General features: G+C 45.1%; 1 protein-coding gene across 4 annotated transcripts in view; it reads left to right on the forward strand.

The window, feature by feature from the left end:
- The first annotated feature begins 2,856 nt into the window (after window positions 1-2,856).
- WIPF1 (WAS/WASL interacting protein family member 1) overlaps window positions 2,857-17,131 on the forward strand; it is a 172,165-nt gene continuing 157,890 nt past the window's right edge. For 3 of the 4 annotated variants that reach the window (XM_063933425.1, XM_063933428.1, XM_063933429.1), the window contains exons 1-2: window positions 3,798-3,859; window positions 4,580-4,665. The gene's annotated coding sequence lies outside the window, so the exon portion shown is untranslated. Of the gene's footprint in view, window positions 2,941-3,797; window positions 3,860-4,579; window positions 4,666-17,131 lie in introns of those variants that run through there. The other variant, XM_063933426.1, reaches the window with a different exon arrangement.

Genomic DNA, 17,131 nt, shown 5'->3' on the forward strand with positions numbered 1-17,131 from the left:
AGGGTCATAGGGGGAGGAGCCAGTGCACACCACCTGACCTAGTAAAGCTTTACTTTTTTGTGCCCTGTCTCCTGCGGAGCCGCTATTCCCCATGGTCCTTTCAGGAACCCCAGCATCCACTTAGGACGATAGAGAAACAGAGCATTTTGTACCTAGTGGGGCGGGTCATGTTGGAGGGTATGTGATATGGAGGGGTCAGTAAACCGTGCATCCTCCACAGACTGCCTCCAATATTTAGTCTGTTGTTCATACTCAGAGAATTTCTTTTCAAGCATTGACATATTCTTTTGCAACATTCTCACCCACTCCGACTCCTTCTGAGAGGGAAGGGCCACCACATTACCCTCTTGTGCATCTAAAATGGGTTCTTCCTGGGAAGAACCCTCCCCAATGTCTGACATGTTACACACTTGTACACACACACACACACACACACACACACACACACCCCTATCACACAAGTGAGCTATTGGGGACAGACCCACACTCTAAAGTCTGTCAGAGAGACACAGAGGGATTTGCCAGTCCACACACTGCGCCTTATTGTGAATTGTGGAAATATTACCCACTTACAGCGCATATACCAATAATAGGCCCACAACCTAATTATAATGAACACTCTCTGCCCCTTCTGTAACACCCTGTACTTGTATCAGCGGTGTCACGAGGAGAAACAGCGTTCAGGAGCTTCACACTGCAGTTTTTGCAGGAGAAAATGGCACCCAGTGAGTGTTCTGGCAAGTCTGAGGAGAAGCCCCGCCCTTCAGCCTCAGCAATGTAATATTTATACTGGCTGGGGATGGCACGTCAGCAGCTGTACATGTATGTACCCTTTATGCCAGTGAGAGTAAAGTTTTAAAACATGCCCTCAGAGCGTGCCAAATCCCCCCCCCCCCCCCCCCCGCTCTGCACCCTTGTGCTGAGAGACATGGCGCGTGTACCTGTATGCCGCCAACGATGACCGGAGGATCCCCTCTCTGCAGGACTCCGGTAATATACTCACCAGCCTTCTGACTTCTGGCTCTGTTAGGGGGTAGCAGCAGTGCTGTGGGAGTGAACGCTGGCCAGGCTTTGGCTGTGTTCAGTACCCATCAGGAGCTAATGGTGTCCTGTCAGCAGAAGCAGAACCATTAACTAATTCAGTAGTTGGTTCCTACTTCCCCCCCTAAGTCCCACGAAGCAGGGTAGCTGTTGCCAGCAGCTTCCCTGTAAAATAAAAAACTAAGAAAGTCTTTTTCCAGCAAAGCTCTGTAGAGCTCCACTAGTGTGCATCCAGTCTCCTGGGCACATTTTCTAAACTGAGGTCTGGAGTAGGGGTATAGAGGGAGGGGCCAGTTCACACTGTTGAAAAGTCTTAAAGTGCCGAAGGCTCCTGCGGAACCGTCTATACCCCATGGTACTAAAATGGACCCCAGCATCCTCTAGGATGTAAGAGAAACAAGGTTTGTAAGTAGCACAGATATCCCCCCCACACACACCTCTCTCTCTCCCTATGTATATATATTCTTCCAATAAAACATATAGTGAAAGGACAACTGTAAAGGGGAAAATCCATTAGCAAGTTAAACATCCTCATATAGCATCACCAACACAGTTTACATTACACAGTAGAATACAATGCTCAGTAGCTGACTAGGATGGGAGATTTTCCATGCTATAAGGCAACACACAGGTTTCTCTGTTTAGTTTCCTGAGTGTTCTTTGTGATTTTATACACTATTTCCTTTCATAATTCTTTGCCATGTTATAATATATTCTTATTTAAACATTCTGTACAAATCACTATCTTTTGTGAATCAGATTCCGCTTGGGTTTAGATGAATGCTTTCATTTTTTATCTCCTATCTACAAACTAATGTTATTACACATGATTACACAAAGGATTATAAAATTAGGTACTTGCATAAATTATGGGTAAATTAATTAGTGCTGCCAGTTAGCATGCATCGGTTCATCTCAATCTAAAACACATGTGGATAGAGAATCAAGACAGCTCACACATACAATACTGTGTAAATACTGAAAAGTAAGAATGATTTCCAAAATAGAAGTGTTACATAATAGTTATTTTTATCAATTAGCAAAACCTCTGCAATAGACTCAAAATAGGTCCAGTTTGGTAGTAAAAAGAGTCTATTGCAGAGGTTCCCGAACTTGGGGCCCGATTCAGACCTGATCACTGCTGTGCATTTTCGCACAGTGGGCAATTATCGAACTACTGCACATGCATATGCACCGCAATGCGCACGAGCGTCGCCAAAAAGCGACAAGATGTTGCACGGCTGTTTGCAAGGGGATTGACAGGGTTCCGGTATGAATGGTCGACCATGTTATGGTCGACAGTCATTAGGTCGACCACTATTGGTCGACATTGACATGGTCGACATGGACACATGGTCGACACATGAAAATGGTCGACACATGGAAGGTCGACACATGAAAAGGTCGACATGAGTTTTTTAAAACTTTTTTTGGTGTCGTTTTTTGCGTAAAGTGACTGGGAACCCCAATTAGTGCACCGCGTTCGCTCGCCATGCTTCGGGCATGGTGCCTTCGCTCCGCTACCGCTTCGCTCGGCACAGATTACCGTTCCAATCGTAGTCCACGTGGATCGTAAAGTATGGAAAAGTTAAAAAACTCATGTCGACCTTTTCATGTGTCGACCATGTGTCCATGTCGACCATATCAATGTCGACCAATAGTGGTCGACCTAATGACTGTCGACCATAACATGGTCGACCATGTGAACGGATACCGATTGACAGGAAGAGGACGTTTGTTGGTGGTAACTGGCCATTTTCAGGGAGTGTCTGGAAAAACCCAGGTGTTCCCAAGCATTTTCAGGGAGGGTGTGTGACTTCCGCTTCGGACCCAATGAGCCTGATTTCTTTGCACTGGAGAAGTATTGAGCAACGCACAGAATGGGAAAACTATTTGATAGTGAGTGTGATGCGAACGGTTTTGCAGCTGTCCATTGACTGATGGGAATTTTCACCCAGCGTACACATGCATTCGCACACTTCCAATGGGCGAATTTTCACTCCCCCTGGGCAGCAACTATCTTATCTGATCGCAGGACAGTGTTATTTGCAGCACAGCCATCAGGTCTGAATCAGCCCTTTGGTCCACCCTAATGGTCCAGGGTTTAAGTATATCCTTTCTTGCCAAAGGTAACTTAATTAGCACCTCAGTCAGTTTGATTTAACCATCTGTGCTGGGCCATGGATATACATAAAACCTGTACCGTTGGGGTGCCTTAATGACTGAGTTTGGGAACCACTGATGTATAGGATTTGAGTACAAAAAGAGAACATTAGAAGACATTAAAAAAAAGTTAAACATTTTCATCCCTACTCATACAGATGTGTCCTCATACACCTAAAAACTATGCGCAAGACACCCGGTGTGACTGAAATGCTCTGAGAGCTGTAGCGTACCAGTTTTTCTTTACATTTTGCATCTTATATGCATCGCAGATGCAGCAAAACACCAGTTTACTAGAGACACCAGACTGCAACTTTAACCACACAGGAATTAGCTACAAAGTCACAGATTAATAGATTTACCATACTATCCCTTTAAGCCGTGACACTCATGTATTACACAGGTTCTATTGCTGAATAGAACAAGGTGACATGCAGGCTTGAATCAAGGCAGCCACAGAGCCTGTGTAATTCATGAGTGTCCCTGTTTAAAGACTGAATTCTGATATCCAGAATTCAGCACAGATGGTTAAATCAAAATAACTGTGGTACTAATTTAGTCACCTGTACTTAAGCATGGATATCACTAGAACCTACACTGTTATGTGTGCCTTGAGGACGGAGGTTGGGAATGCCTGGTGTATCAGGACACATTTGTAAATACCAACATTTTACAGTATACATTTCGAACATAAACACTCTATTATTCGAGCACAACATGGATTGCACGGTCTATGCAGATTTCAGGGCACTCCAATTAGTTAAATGAAATCACACACATACACACACTGGAGTTCCTGTTTGTCAGAATCCTTAACGACCAGTATATTTTTTGGAGTAATGGAGAAAACCGAAGCACTTGTAGGAAACCAGCACATGCACTGGGAAAACATACAAACTCCACAAAGAGACGGCCATGATGGAATTGAACCTATATCTATGGCATTATTTACTGAAAGTTGCCCCTTAATATAATCTGCTTCTATTTACCTCCACTGTAGTTACTTGCAAAGCAAAAATAAAACAAATAATAATTGCAATGTATGCACATGTAACAATTTCATAAAAGGACATTTCTAGGGATACATTTATTTAAAATCTGGCTACAGCTCTCCGTATTGGAGCATATGGCACCAAAGTTGGAAAGTCAAACTGTTCCTTAGAAATACCCTGTTCCACCCACTATTTAATCTTTTTTGTTACACATGCAGCAGTAGCTGAACTTCATTTCTCATCACGATACAGTTACATGAGAGAGCTGCAGGCTAGATCAGGAGCAGCCACATGTGGGAACTGTTGCATCACTTCAATGTTTCCGGACTGAGGGGAAGTCAGAATTTTCTTTCTTTTTTTTTTTTTTTTTTCTCTCAACTCAGGGAGAAGTCTGGCAAACAAGATAGAAGTGCCGGTGCCTGGAGACTCAGAGGGAGCACAGCACAGCCACCAGCCTCCCTCCTGGCCAGTAAGTGACTACAGTCCTGGGTACTGTGACTTGTCTGAGGGCTAGATGCACTGCGCTGGGTGTGGTTTTTGGATTCATTGAGCCGGGCTGTCAGATCTCTGCCATCATCTTTCTCTTTTAAGCAAGTTCATTTGCAGTTTGCACTGCCATGTCATCTAGTGCAAAGCATCAGCAAGGCAGCTGCTATCAGGTCCTCTTGAGTTTGCACTGCCATGTCATCTAGTGCAAAGCATCAGCAAGGCAGCTGCTATCAGGTCCTCTTGAGTTTGCACTGCCATGTCATCTAGTGCAAAGCATCAGCAAGGCAGCTGCTATCAGGTCCTCTGAGTTTGCACTGCCATGTCCTCTAGTGCAAAGCATCAGCAAGCAGCTCCTATCAGGTCCTCTGAAGGCATGGAGCTCTGTTCTTGTTTTCCCCCAGATGTCTGTGCTTATCTGATTGTTTGCATTATTCTTTATGATTCTCTTACCAAGTTTATATTTGCACCCATTATGTTAATAAGGCATTGGTTATTCTATTATGACAATAGAGGAAGTCAATTGTATGTTGTTTTGTTGTTGGCGGTGTGACACAATCACTGTTCTTCCTACTTTATATCTATCTAACACCATTGTATACATCCAGATCAGGCAACCTCCTGGGGAAAGTTTACAATCCCATTTAAACCTGCCAGTATTTGGTTGGCAGGGCATTATGGGACTTGTAGTTCCACCAAGGGCAGAAGCGGGGGCTATATTAAAATTCTTTTGACAGTGGTGAACTCAGGTAAGGTTTCTAATGTGTCTGGAATTTCAGCTTGTCAGTAGTACAGACAGTATATATTACTGATTCGTTTATTTTTTGCTTTGTTTATAGTGACTTTTGTTGCTATAATTATACTTACTTGGTATTATATGTACACTAAAGCTTGACAGTTCCACTTCCCTGGAGGCTCTGGAACAGCCAGTGGTATAGAAGTAGTCTCCTGTTTCCTTTGTGTAGTCATGTGAGAAATCCGACTGAAGCCTAAATTATTATTCTGAAACGTGTGACTTAAGTCTGAATGTGGAGTTTAAAAAAAATAAAAACAATTTAAAAAAAATGCAGGGAATTACCATAATACAGTAAGATGCTTCTCAGTTGATTTAGCCAATTGGTGGCAATTCAGACAGATGCAGGCCTCTAAGCCTTTATATCAGGCATTCCTAACCTCAGTCCACAAGGCACACTAATAGACCAGGTTTTAGTGACATCCATGCTTGAGCACAGGTAACTTAATTAGTACCTCAGTTATTTTGATTTAACCATTTATGCTGAAGCCTGGAAATCACAAAATCCTGCACTGTTCAGCTGTGTACACATTGTCAGGCCATTTTGTTATGTCAAATCGCCTACATCACTCAGTGTGTATGGGTGATTGCAAGCTCCTGCGGTCACTAAGTTTGAAGTGCTGCACATTAAACCTAGCAAGGTACAGGTTCATTCTGTCCTTCTTTAAACATGTTTTAATGTGTACGGCAGAGGTTCTCAAAAGCCGTCCTCAAGGTACCCCAACGGTCCAGGTTTTAAGTTTATACATGCTTGGCCACAGGTGACTTTATAGTAGAGATGAGCGGATTCGGTTTTACTCGGTTTTACTCGGTTCTCAAAACCGAATCTTATTGGCTCACGGATGTCACGTGTTTTGGATAGCCAATAAGATTCGGTTTTGAGAACCGAGTAAAACCGAATCCGCTCATCTCTACTTTATAGCACCTCAGTCAATTTGATTTAGCCATCTGTGCTGAGCCATGGATATACCTAAAACCTGGACCGTTGGGGTGCCTTGAGGACCGCGTTTGGGAACCTCTGGTGTACGGGCAATCCTTGCTCAAAGGCATTCAAATGCATGTTCCTCCAGTGTGTACCCAGCTTTAGTGTGCCTTGAGGACCAATTTTGGCAATACCTTTTACTTAACAATGTTTACAATTTCACACACACTTTAACTGGCCACAACCATCTTGATATAATATTTGACTCGCTTATGACAGATACTGTATCATACCTCCCAACATGACCCTCTCCAGGAGGAACACAATGCTCTGCTTCAGGACTTTCTCTTAATTAATGATTGCCGGCACCCGTGTTGAACAGGTAAATGGATAAGAAAGGTGTTTCAGCACAGGTGATGATAATCATAAATTATAAGGGAAGTCCAGGAGCAGAGCATTCTGTCCCTCCTGGAGAGGGTCATGTTGGGAGGTATGCTGTATCCAGAGTTTCCCACACTAGGCCACTACAGTCCAAGTTTTAAGGATATCCATGCATGAGTCCGGGTGGTCTTCTGTTTGCCGGCGGTCGGGCTCCCGGCGCTCAGTATACCGGCGCCGGGAGCCCGACAGCCGGCATACCGACAATTATTTTCCCTCGTGGGGGTCCACGAGCCCCATAGAGGGAGAATAAAATAGTGTGGCGCGCGTAGCGCGCCACCGTGCCCGTAGCGTGGCGAGCGCAGCGAGCCCGCAAGGGGCTCATTTGCGCTCGCCAAGCTGTCGGTAAGCCGGCGGTCGGGCTCCCGGCGCCGGGATGCTGGTCGCCGGGAGCCCGACCGCCGGCCACCCGTAGTGAACCCATGAGTCCTGATGGTTAAAGAAAATTGACTGAGGTACTAATTGAGGGGCAGATGTATTAAGCCTGGAGACGGCATAAGGAAGTGATAAACCAGTGATAAGTGCAAGGTGATAAACGCACCAGCCAATCAGCTCCCTTCTGTTAATTGATATATTGGAGCTGATTAACTGGTGCGTTTGTCACCTTGCACTTATCACTGGTTTATCACTTCCTTATGTCTTCTCCAGGTTAATACATCTGCCCCTAAGTCACCTGTGCTCAAACATGTATACTCTTAAAACCTGGACTGTTATAGCAGACTTTGGGATACTGTACCCTATAGACTACTGCATGCATGTAGTTCTCCGTGAGAGTCATAGCCCAATGTCTGGTCGTTAGACAATTAAAGCCAATGCTGATGTCAGCATATATGACTAATTCTAGTGAATGGGACTCCATTTGTGTAAATGTCATAGTGGCCCAATCCTCAGGTACCACCAACAGGTCATGTTTTCTGGATTTATTTAATCATGCACAGGGTGAGTTAATCTATTTTGCTGGGTCAGTAATTATCCCTTCTGTTTCACATATAGAAATCCAGTACAGATGGTGTAATGGTTAGCGTTACTTCCTCACAGCAATAAGGATGTGGGTTTGATTTCCACCATGGCCCTAACTGTGTGGAGTTTGTATGTTCTCCTGCGCTTACATGGGTTTCTGTCTCACAATCCAAAAATATACTGGTAGGATAATTGTCTCACAACAAAATTTAACCCTAGCATGAATGTATGTACATGTGGTAGGGAATATAGATTGTAAGCTCCACTGGGACAGGGACTGATGTGAATGGCCAAATATTATCTGTAAAGCGCTGCGGAATATGTGTGCACTATATAAATAACTGGTAATAAAGAATAATAAATTAAATAAAACATGACCTGTTAGTGGTACTTGAGGAGTGTGGTTGAGAACCCCTGATATATACTATTTTATACACAGGGTGGTAAATTTACAAAGCAGCGACTAAACCCACCAAGAAGCAGCTTGGTAAATTCACCCGATGGAATAAAATAGAGGTTGCAGTCACGCATGTCGTAGTGGTAGCAGTTATAGAGAGCTATGGCGTTGGGAAGATTGGATTAAGGCGCAGCACAGAAATAGCCCTGGTGGAAGCATGCATTTAAATCTAGCTCTGGTAATAAATAACATGTACATATGTTTAGTTTCTAAAACTGTATTTACAAAAAAATTTACACTAAATCAATAGCAAATAACATTTGATTAATGGCATAACTAACTGTAGACCAGGGCATACTTGCCTACGCTCCCTCATTCTGCAGGAGACTCCCTGAAATAGAAGCAATCTCCCCGACTCCCTGAATAGTCCAGCAATCTCCCTGATTGCACCTTAACCCCACTGCGCAGCTGTTACATTCTTGGGTAGAAAAAATAAATCACAGATACATACATTCAAATGGGAACATCAGTGCCATTCCCCTGCATTGGTTATAAGACACAATGATCCCTATGGCTACATGCATTTTAAATAAAGTTTCTCGTGGCCACTTACGGTATATGGAACCAATTGTAAAGCACAATACACGAACAAATTCTGCAAAATATAAGTGTCTTTTCTTCAACAAGTAGATGTTACTAACTTTGGGGCTCATTTACATTTGAATGTAAGTCATTTTTATGACACGCATCTCAGATGTAGCAGTACGCTCCCGCACTGATAGGTGTTACTTTCACATCTACCTGAAATGCTTTTTCAAAAGTAGGTAAGTATGGACCAGGGGTATTTAACGTCTGACCTCCAGCTGATCTGGAACTATACATCCCAGCATTCCCTGCCACAGTTTTGCTATTAGATCATGCTAAAACTGTGGCAATGTCTGCTGGGATGAGTAGTTCCAAAACAGATAAAATGTAATAGTTAGTTTCTGTGCTGTCGTGCAGATTGCACCTGAGTGCAGTGTCAGTAACTAAGGGGCCGATTTAGACCTTGATGCTGATGTGCAAAAATTGCTATGAAGCTATTTCTGCACATCTGTGCATACGCCGGAACGCGAATGTGCAAGGTCCTAAGCTGCGTTCTCTTCGGAACGCAGTTTAAGACCTGGAGGGGGCGGGATGGGGCGTCAACACTGCGTTTTGTGGGCATCCGTGCTCTGTTTGAGGGGCGCGGTCCGGACAGTGCAGGTGTGTACGGACGTTTGTGGGTCGCGACGGATGTATGACATGGCGGGTATCTTGGCTGCGCAGGCAGAGGGCTACTCAAAACATGCGAAAGCATCGCCGCCGTGCAATGCTCTCGCATGTCTGCTGGGGGGCTGGATCGGGCATGCGGAGTGGACTTGCCCTGTGCTGGGCGTCCCCCCGCATGTCAAAGAATTGAATGTAAATGTGCGTTTTCTCGCACATCTACAATCGGGTCTGAATTAGGCCGTAAACCTGTAAGTGTCGCCATAATTTTGAAATGAATATTGAGAAATCCATGTGACCTGAATCTTGCTTAGCCTGTGACATCTATTCTATAAGGTAAAATGGTAATAGGAACGTACAATGGTAATTTGGATGCACTGAAAGTCAGCATTATCGAAAATGAAGTAATGCAAGTGAAAGATTTCTGGGGAAAGGGGGGTTGTCCTAGTAACATTGGGACATATGACAGCAGTACCCTTAGTATGTGTGGTTACTCTCATGTTTGGAACTGCTCACTATTCACACTGCTATAATGTCCTACATTGCAGGTAGCGGTGGCACACTCACTTTTACATTTAGGGCAGCAGGGATGATATAATGGTTAGTATTACTGCATCACAGCACTGAGGACATGGGTTCGATTCCCACCATGGCCCTTACTGTGTGGAGTTTGTATATTTTCCCCGTTCTTGCGTGGGTTTCCTCCGGGTACTCCGGTTTCCTCCCACAATCCAAAAATATACTACTAGTGATTAGGGCAGATTAGTTCTTATCTGCCGTTAAATTCTTTGTTTATGTCACATGAAGTGAGATGATGTTGCTGCTACATTATAACTGACCACTTGTGGTAACCAACCATAAGCCATCAGCACCTTCCTGTAACCTCTATGGTGTTGTTAATGGAATCCCGGCAGACAGGATCCTGGAGGTCCGTATACCGGCACTGGGATCCCGGTCGTCAGCATGCCGGCAGCAGGGTGAGCGCTATTCCCACTCTATGGGTGTTGTGGACACCCACGAGTGGGAATAGCCCTGGTTCAGCTGTCGGCATTCTAGCCGGTCAGGATCCCGGCGTCGGTATTCTGACTGCCGGGATTCTGACCGCTAGGTTATTAACTACATCCCCCTCTATGATGTGATGCCAGATCAGTGCTACAGTAAGTACTTATAGGAGATTGGCTCCACTCCCAAATTTTCAAATTCTCGCAGTCTTTTCCCGACTCTCCTTACCACCAAAATATAGAAATGTGCCATGAATATTTGTGTTCTTTTGAAACACCGCCAATCGCTGCTGAATACTAAACCAAGGCCCTAATTTATTTAAACTGAAACAGACAAGAGCTATTTGACAAACATCTTAGCTCCTGTAGAAGTAAACACTTTGTATGTGCACTATGGCCAGGAGATAAATGGTACATTGGGGGAACGAGGTGCATGTAACACTTACAAAAAGTAAATGCAAAGACCTGATTTTGCAAAAAAAATTCAGACTTGTGTAAACTTTGTTGAGCTGTGAAAGTCAGCTGCCGCCTAAAGAGATACGTCCGAATTATGACTTACCGTGCATGTACCTTTAAGATACACCAACTAGAAGATTATCTGCTTAACCATCACACCTCTGTGCTGTGGTAAATGTTTATCATGTACCCTCTAAAATGTTTTTTTTTTTTTTTTTTTTCATTTATAATAATAATTACCCTACGAACTGAGGGCCTGATTTATATTTTTACACAAACCCGATGGTATCTGTACAAACATGATGTTTAGGGGTCTGCGCAGTTGCAAGACCCGCTCAGTGCATGCGCAGAATGGGTCTTGCGATGTAGCTCACAGCCCCCTGCCAGCCCCAGCGTGATTGTCATGCTGCAGCTTTTGGCGGGCAGAGTGGAGGTGGCACCAAGTACCCTTCTTCGAAGAATGTGTCACCCCCATTTTGAAGGCTTGACCGGTCCAGGGTCTGCATCATCGGACACAGACTTCCCGGACCCCGGTGTCCGGATCCTACATCCTCCCTACGTAAGCTTCAGCTTACGCAGGCTGGCCGTGCCTGTAGCCATCCAATGGTCTCGATGATGATCCAAGGCTGCGTCCTCCGATACAGCACTCGGATCTCACTAATGCCAACAAGAGGCGTCTCTACTACAGACACCTCCTGCTGCATTAAGACTTTTAATTAGACAGAATTGGAAGCTGCTGTGCAATTCTATACAAACATCTGGCCCTGAGTACATTTATGTCATACCTCACCTTTCACATTTAAAAATACCGGTTCTCCCTTTTCCATGTGCTATTGTTTACTAATAAATGTCATATTATTTTGAGTTATATTTAACAGATTAAAAAAAACTTGAATCTGTGTTACTACTTGAGGTTTACGCACCACCAGTTAAGAACCTGAGATATATAAACAATACATTTTGGTTCTAGCACTAGGGGCCTAATTCTGAGTTGATCGCAGCAGCAAATATGTTAGCAGTTAGGCAAAACCATGTGCACTGCAGGGGGGACAGATATAACATGTGCAGAGAGAGTTAGATTTGGGTGGGGTGTATTCAAACTGAAATCTAAATTGCAGTGTAAAAATAAAGCAGCCAGTATTTACCCTGCACAGAAACAAAATAACCCACCCAAATCTAACTCTTTCTGCAAATGTTATATCTGCCCCCCCTGCAGTGCACATGGTTTTGCCCAATTGATAACAAACTTGCTGCTGCGATCAACTCAGAATTACCCCCTAGGTGTGTTAATATATTATTTTTGTCCTGTTGATAGTTGATTGCCGTTTGGGGTGTTACAACTTCACTAGTCTTTCTTAGAAAGATTACCTTGCATTCATTTTACTTTGTAAGCAGCTTCTTTAAGTTTTCTTTGGAATGAGTTGTGAACCCAGCCTCATATACTGTTGGTTTATCCTTTGATTCACTGGGGGTCATCTCTGGAAAGCAAGACATGCATATTTTTGTGCCTCGGCAAATAAACATGAACATGCCCATTGAGCAAGTTCATGGCCCATCTATGCTGTTGAACTTAATTTTACAAGTTTAATGTTTCCTTAAGTACTTTGGTGTTTACCTTATGACCATCTTTATGGGGGGAACTTTCCTCCACTCATAGAAACAATAAAGAAAGATTTGGCATCCTGGTAAGATCTTTGTATATCATAGATAGGATGTATCAACAGAGGTAAAAGGAATATACTTTTGATGTTTCTTTAGACTCTGCATCTTTCAGACTCTCCCTGTTCCTGTCCCGTGGTAGGCACCCAAGAGTCCATCGTCGCATCCTGTATAAGCAGGGTAAAGACATTGGGTTAACTTTCAAAAATATTACCTTCTTACACACTTTCATGTTTCCCACCACTGTTCTCATGCATGCATGCATGCATGCTCACAAACATTATAGTCTGGATAGCTTAGGAGGCAGTATTTCACAATATCTTTTATTATTGTAACATTGTAAGTACAGGCCCCTTACTTCTCATTTTCTACTCACCCTCAGGTTTTAGTCAACAATCTGGGACTATTGTTCCAGAATCCTCCATCTTATTCAAAACCTAAAGCATGTGTCCCCTTCCTGGAGTAACTCCTCTTCCTTTGCCCATTGGACCAAGCATAATATTAAGTTCTCATGGGACCTTGTTGTTCACTGAAAGCTGGCCCTTCAGGATCTTTTTGTCAGTCCACCTTTGACCATTTTTAATATGTTCCGATTAGACACTTCTAACAGTCTCTAATGGGGCACAACTACAATGCCTTGCTAAAGTATTCACCCCGCTTGGCTTTTTAGCTATTTTGTTACATTACATACTGTAATTTATAATTTGATTTAATCTGAATTTTATGTGATGGATCTGCAAAAAATAGTCTGGTGAAGTGAAATTAGAATTTTTATATAATATATATATATATATATATATATATATATATATATATATATATATATATATATATATATATATATATATATATATATACACATACACTGCTCAAAAAAATAAAGGGAACACTAAAATAACACATCCTAGATCTGAATGAATGAAATATTCTTATTAAATACTTTGTTCTATATATAGTTGAATGTGCTGACCACAAAATCACACAAAAATTATCAATGGAAATCAAATTTATTAACCCATGGAGGTCTGGATTTGGAGTTACACTCAACATTAAACTGGAAAAACACACTACAGGCCTGATCCAACTTTGATGTAATGTCCTTAAACCAAGTCAAAATGAGGCTTAGTAGTGTGTGTGGCCTCCACGTGCCTGTATGACCTCCCTACAATGCCTGGGCATGCTCCTGATGAGGTGGCGGATGGTCTCCTTAGGGATCTCCTCCCAGACCTGGACTAAAGCATCCGCCAACTCCTGGACAGTCTGTGGTGCAACGTGGCGTTGGTGGATGGAGCGAGACATGATGTCCCAGATGTGCTCAATTGGATTCAGGTCTGGGGAACGGGCGGGCCAGTCCATACCATCAATGCCTTCGTCTTGCAGGAACTGCTGACACACTCCAGCCACATGAGGTCTAGCATTGTCTTGCATTAGGAGGAACCCAGGGCCAACCGCACCAGCATATGGTCTCACAAGGGGTCTGAGGATCTCATCTCGGTACCTAATGGCAGTCAGGCTACCTCTGGCAAGCACATGGAGGGCTGTGCGGCCCACCAAAGAAATGCCACCCAACACCATTACTGACCCATTGCCAAACCGGTCATGCTGGAGGATGTTGCAGGCAGCAGAACGTTCTCCTTGGCGTCTCCAGACTCTGTCACGTCTGTCACATGTGCACAGTGAGAACCTGATTTCATCTGTGAAGAGCACAGGGCGCCAGTGGCGAATTTGCCAATCTTGGTGTTCTCTGGCAAATGCCAAACGTCCTGCACGGTGTTGGGCTGTAAGCACAACCCCCACCTGTGGACGTCGGGCTCTCATACCACCCTCATGGAGTCTGTTTCTGATCGTTTGAGTAGACACATGCACATTTGTGGCTTGCTGGAGGTCATTTTGCAGGGCTCTGGCAGTGCTCCTCCTGTTCCTCCTTGCACAAAGGCGGAGGTAGCGGTCCTGCTGCTGGGTTGTTGCCCTCCTACGGCCTCCTCCACAGAAGGTCAGAGGTGCCAGAGGCAGGGGTAGAGGGAAGAAGCTGCACCATTCAGCTAGTTCCCAGGAACAGAAGTCCTCCCCAGCTTCCACTAAATCCACCGCATGACGCTGGGGCTCCACAGGAGCCAGGAGCGGTGGGGGCGCGTCTCCGAAATTTCAGCCACCAGTGGGTTCGCTCACAGGTGGATCCCTGGGCTATACAGATTGTGTCTCAGGGATACAAGCTGGAATTCGAAGTGATGCCCCCTCACCGTTACCTCAAATCGGCCCTGCCAGCTTCCCCCATAGAAAGGGAAGTAGTGTTAGCGGCAATTCACAAGTTATATCTCCAGCAGGTGGTGGTAAAGGTTCCCCTCCTTCAACAAGGAAGAGGATACTATTCCACAATGTTTGTGGTACCGAAACCGGACGGTTCGGTCAGACCCATATTGAATTTAAAATCCCTGAACATTTATCTGAAAAGATTAAAGTTCAAAATGGAATCGCTCAGAGCGGTCATTGCAAGCCTGGAAGAGGGGGATTTTATGGTGTCTCTGGACATCAAGGATGCGTACTTGCATGTCCCCATTTATCCACCTCATCAGGAGTACCTCAGGTTTGTGGTACAGGACTGTCATTACCAATTCCAGACGTTGCCGTTTGGCCTGTCCACGGCACCGAGAATATTTATCAAGGTGATGGCGGAAATGATGGTGCTCCTTCGGAAGCAAGGGGTTACGATTATCCCATACTTGGACGATCTCCTCATAAAGGCGAGGTCCAGGGAGCGGTTGCTGATCAGCGTAGCACTCTCTCAGGAAGTGTTGCAACAGCACGGCTGGATTCTGAATATTCCAAAGTCGCAGCTGATTCCTACGACGCGTCTGCCCTTCCTGGGCATAATTCTGGACACAAACCAGAAAAAGGTGTTTCTCCCGGAGGAGAAGGCTCAGGAGCTCGTGACTCTGGTCAGAGGCCTCCTAAAACCAAAACAGGTATCGTTGCATCACTGCACGCGAGTCCTGGGAAAGATGGTGGCGTCACACGAAGCCATTCCCTTCGGCAGGTTCCATGCGAGGATCTTTCAGTGGGATCTGTTGGACAAGTGGTCCGGATCACATCTTCAGATGCATCGGCTGATAACCCTGTCCCCCAGGGCCAGGGTGTCTCTTCTGTGGTGGCTGCAAAGTGCTCACCTCCTCGAGGGCCGCAGGTTCGGCATACAGGACTGGGTCCTGGTGACCACGGATGCAAGCCTCCGAGGATGGGGGGCAGTCACTCAAGGAAGAAACTTCCAGGGGCTGTGGTCAAGTCAGGAGACTTGTCTGCACATCAATATCCTGGAACTAAGGGCCATATACAACGCCCTGAGTCAAGCGGAGCCTCTGCTTCGAAACCAACCAGTGCTGATTCAGTCAGACAACATCACGGCAGTGGCCCATGTAAACCGCCAGGGCGGCACAAGAAGCAGGGTGGCAATGGCAGAAGCCACCAGGATTCTTCGTTGGGCGGAGAATCACGTACTAGCACTGTCAGCAGTGTTCATTCCGGGAGTGGACAACTGGGAAGCAGACTTCCTCAGCAGGCACGACCTCCACCCGGGAGAGTGGGGACTTCATCAAGAAGTCTTCACGCGGATTGCAAATCGATGGGAACTGCCACAGGTGGACATGATGGCGTCCCGTCTCAACAAAAAGCTAAAAAGATATTGCGCCAGGTCAAGGGACCCTCAGGCGATAGCTGTGGACGCACTAGTAACACCGTGGGTGTTCCAGTCGGTCTGTGTGTTTCCTCCTCTTCCTCTCATACCAAAGGTGCTGAGAATTGTAAGAAAAAGAGGAGTGAGAACAATACTAATTGTTCCGGATTGGCCAAGAAGGACTTGGTACCCGGAATTGCAAGAAATGCTCACAGAGGACCCGTGGCCTCTGCCTCTCAGACAGGACCTGTTACAACAAGGGCCCTGTCTGTTCCAAGACTTACCGCGGCTGCGTTTAACGGCATGGCGGTTGAACGCCGGATCCTAGCGGAAAAAGGCATTCCGGATGAAGTTATTCCTACGCTGATAAAGGCTAGGAAGGATGTGACAGCAAAGCATTATCACCGTATATGGCGAAAATATGTTGCTTGGTGTGAGGCCAGGAAGACCCCTACAGAGGAATTCCAGCTGGGCCGTTTCCTTCACTTCCTACAGTAGGGAGTGACTTTGGGGCTGAAATTGGGTTCCATTAAGGTCCAGATTTCAGCCCTATCCATTTTCTTTCAAAAAGAACTGGCTTCTCTGCCTGAAGTTCAGACGTTTGTAAAGGGAGTGCTGCATATTCAGCCCCCTTTTGTGCCTCCAATGGCACCTTGGGATCTTAACGTGGTGTTGAGTTTCCTGAAATCCCACTGGTGTGAGCCACTTAAGACCGTGGAGCTAAAGTATCTCACGTGGAAAGTGGTCATGCTGTTGGCCTTAGCTTCGGCTAGGCGTGTGTCAGAATTGGCGGCTTTGTCATGTAAAAGCCCCTATCTGGTTTTCCATATGGGTAGGGCAGAATTGCGGACTCGTCCGCAATTTCTGCCAAAGGTGGTGTCATCCTTTCATTTGAACCAACCTATTGT

This window comes from Pseudophryne corroboree, chromosome 7 (assembly GCF_028390025.1).
Source record: "Pseudophryne corroboree isolate aPseCor3 chromosome 7, aPseCor3.hap2, whole genome shotgun sequence".
Lineage (NCBI taxonomy): Eukaryota > Metazoa > Chordata > Amphibia > Anura > Myobatrachidae > Pseudophryne > Pseudophryne corroboree.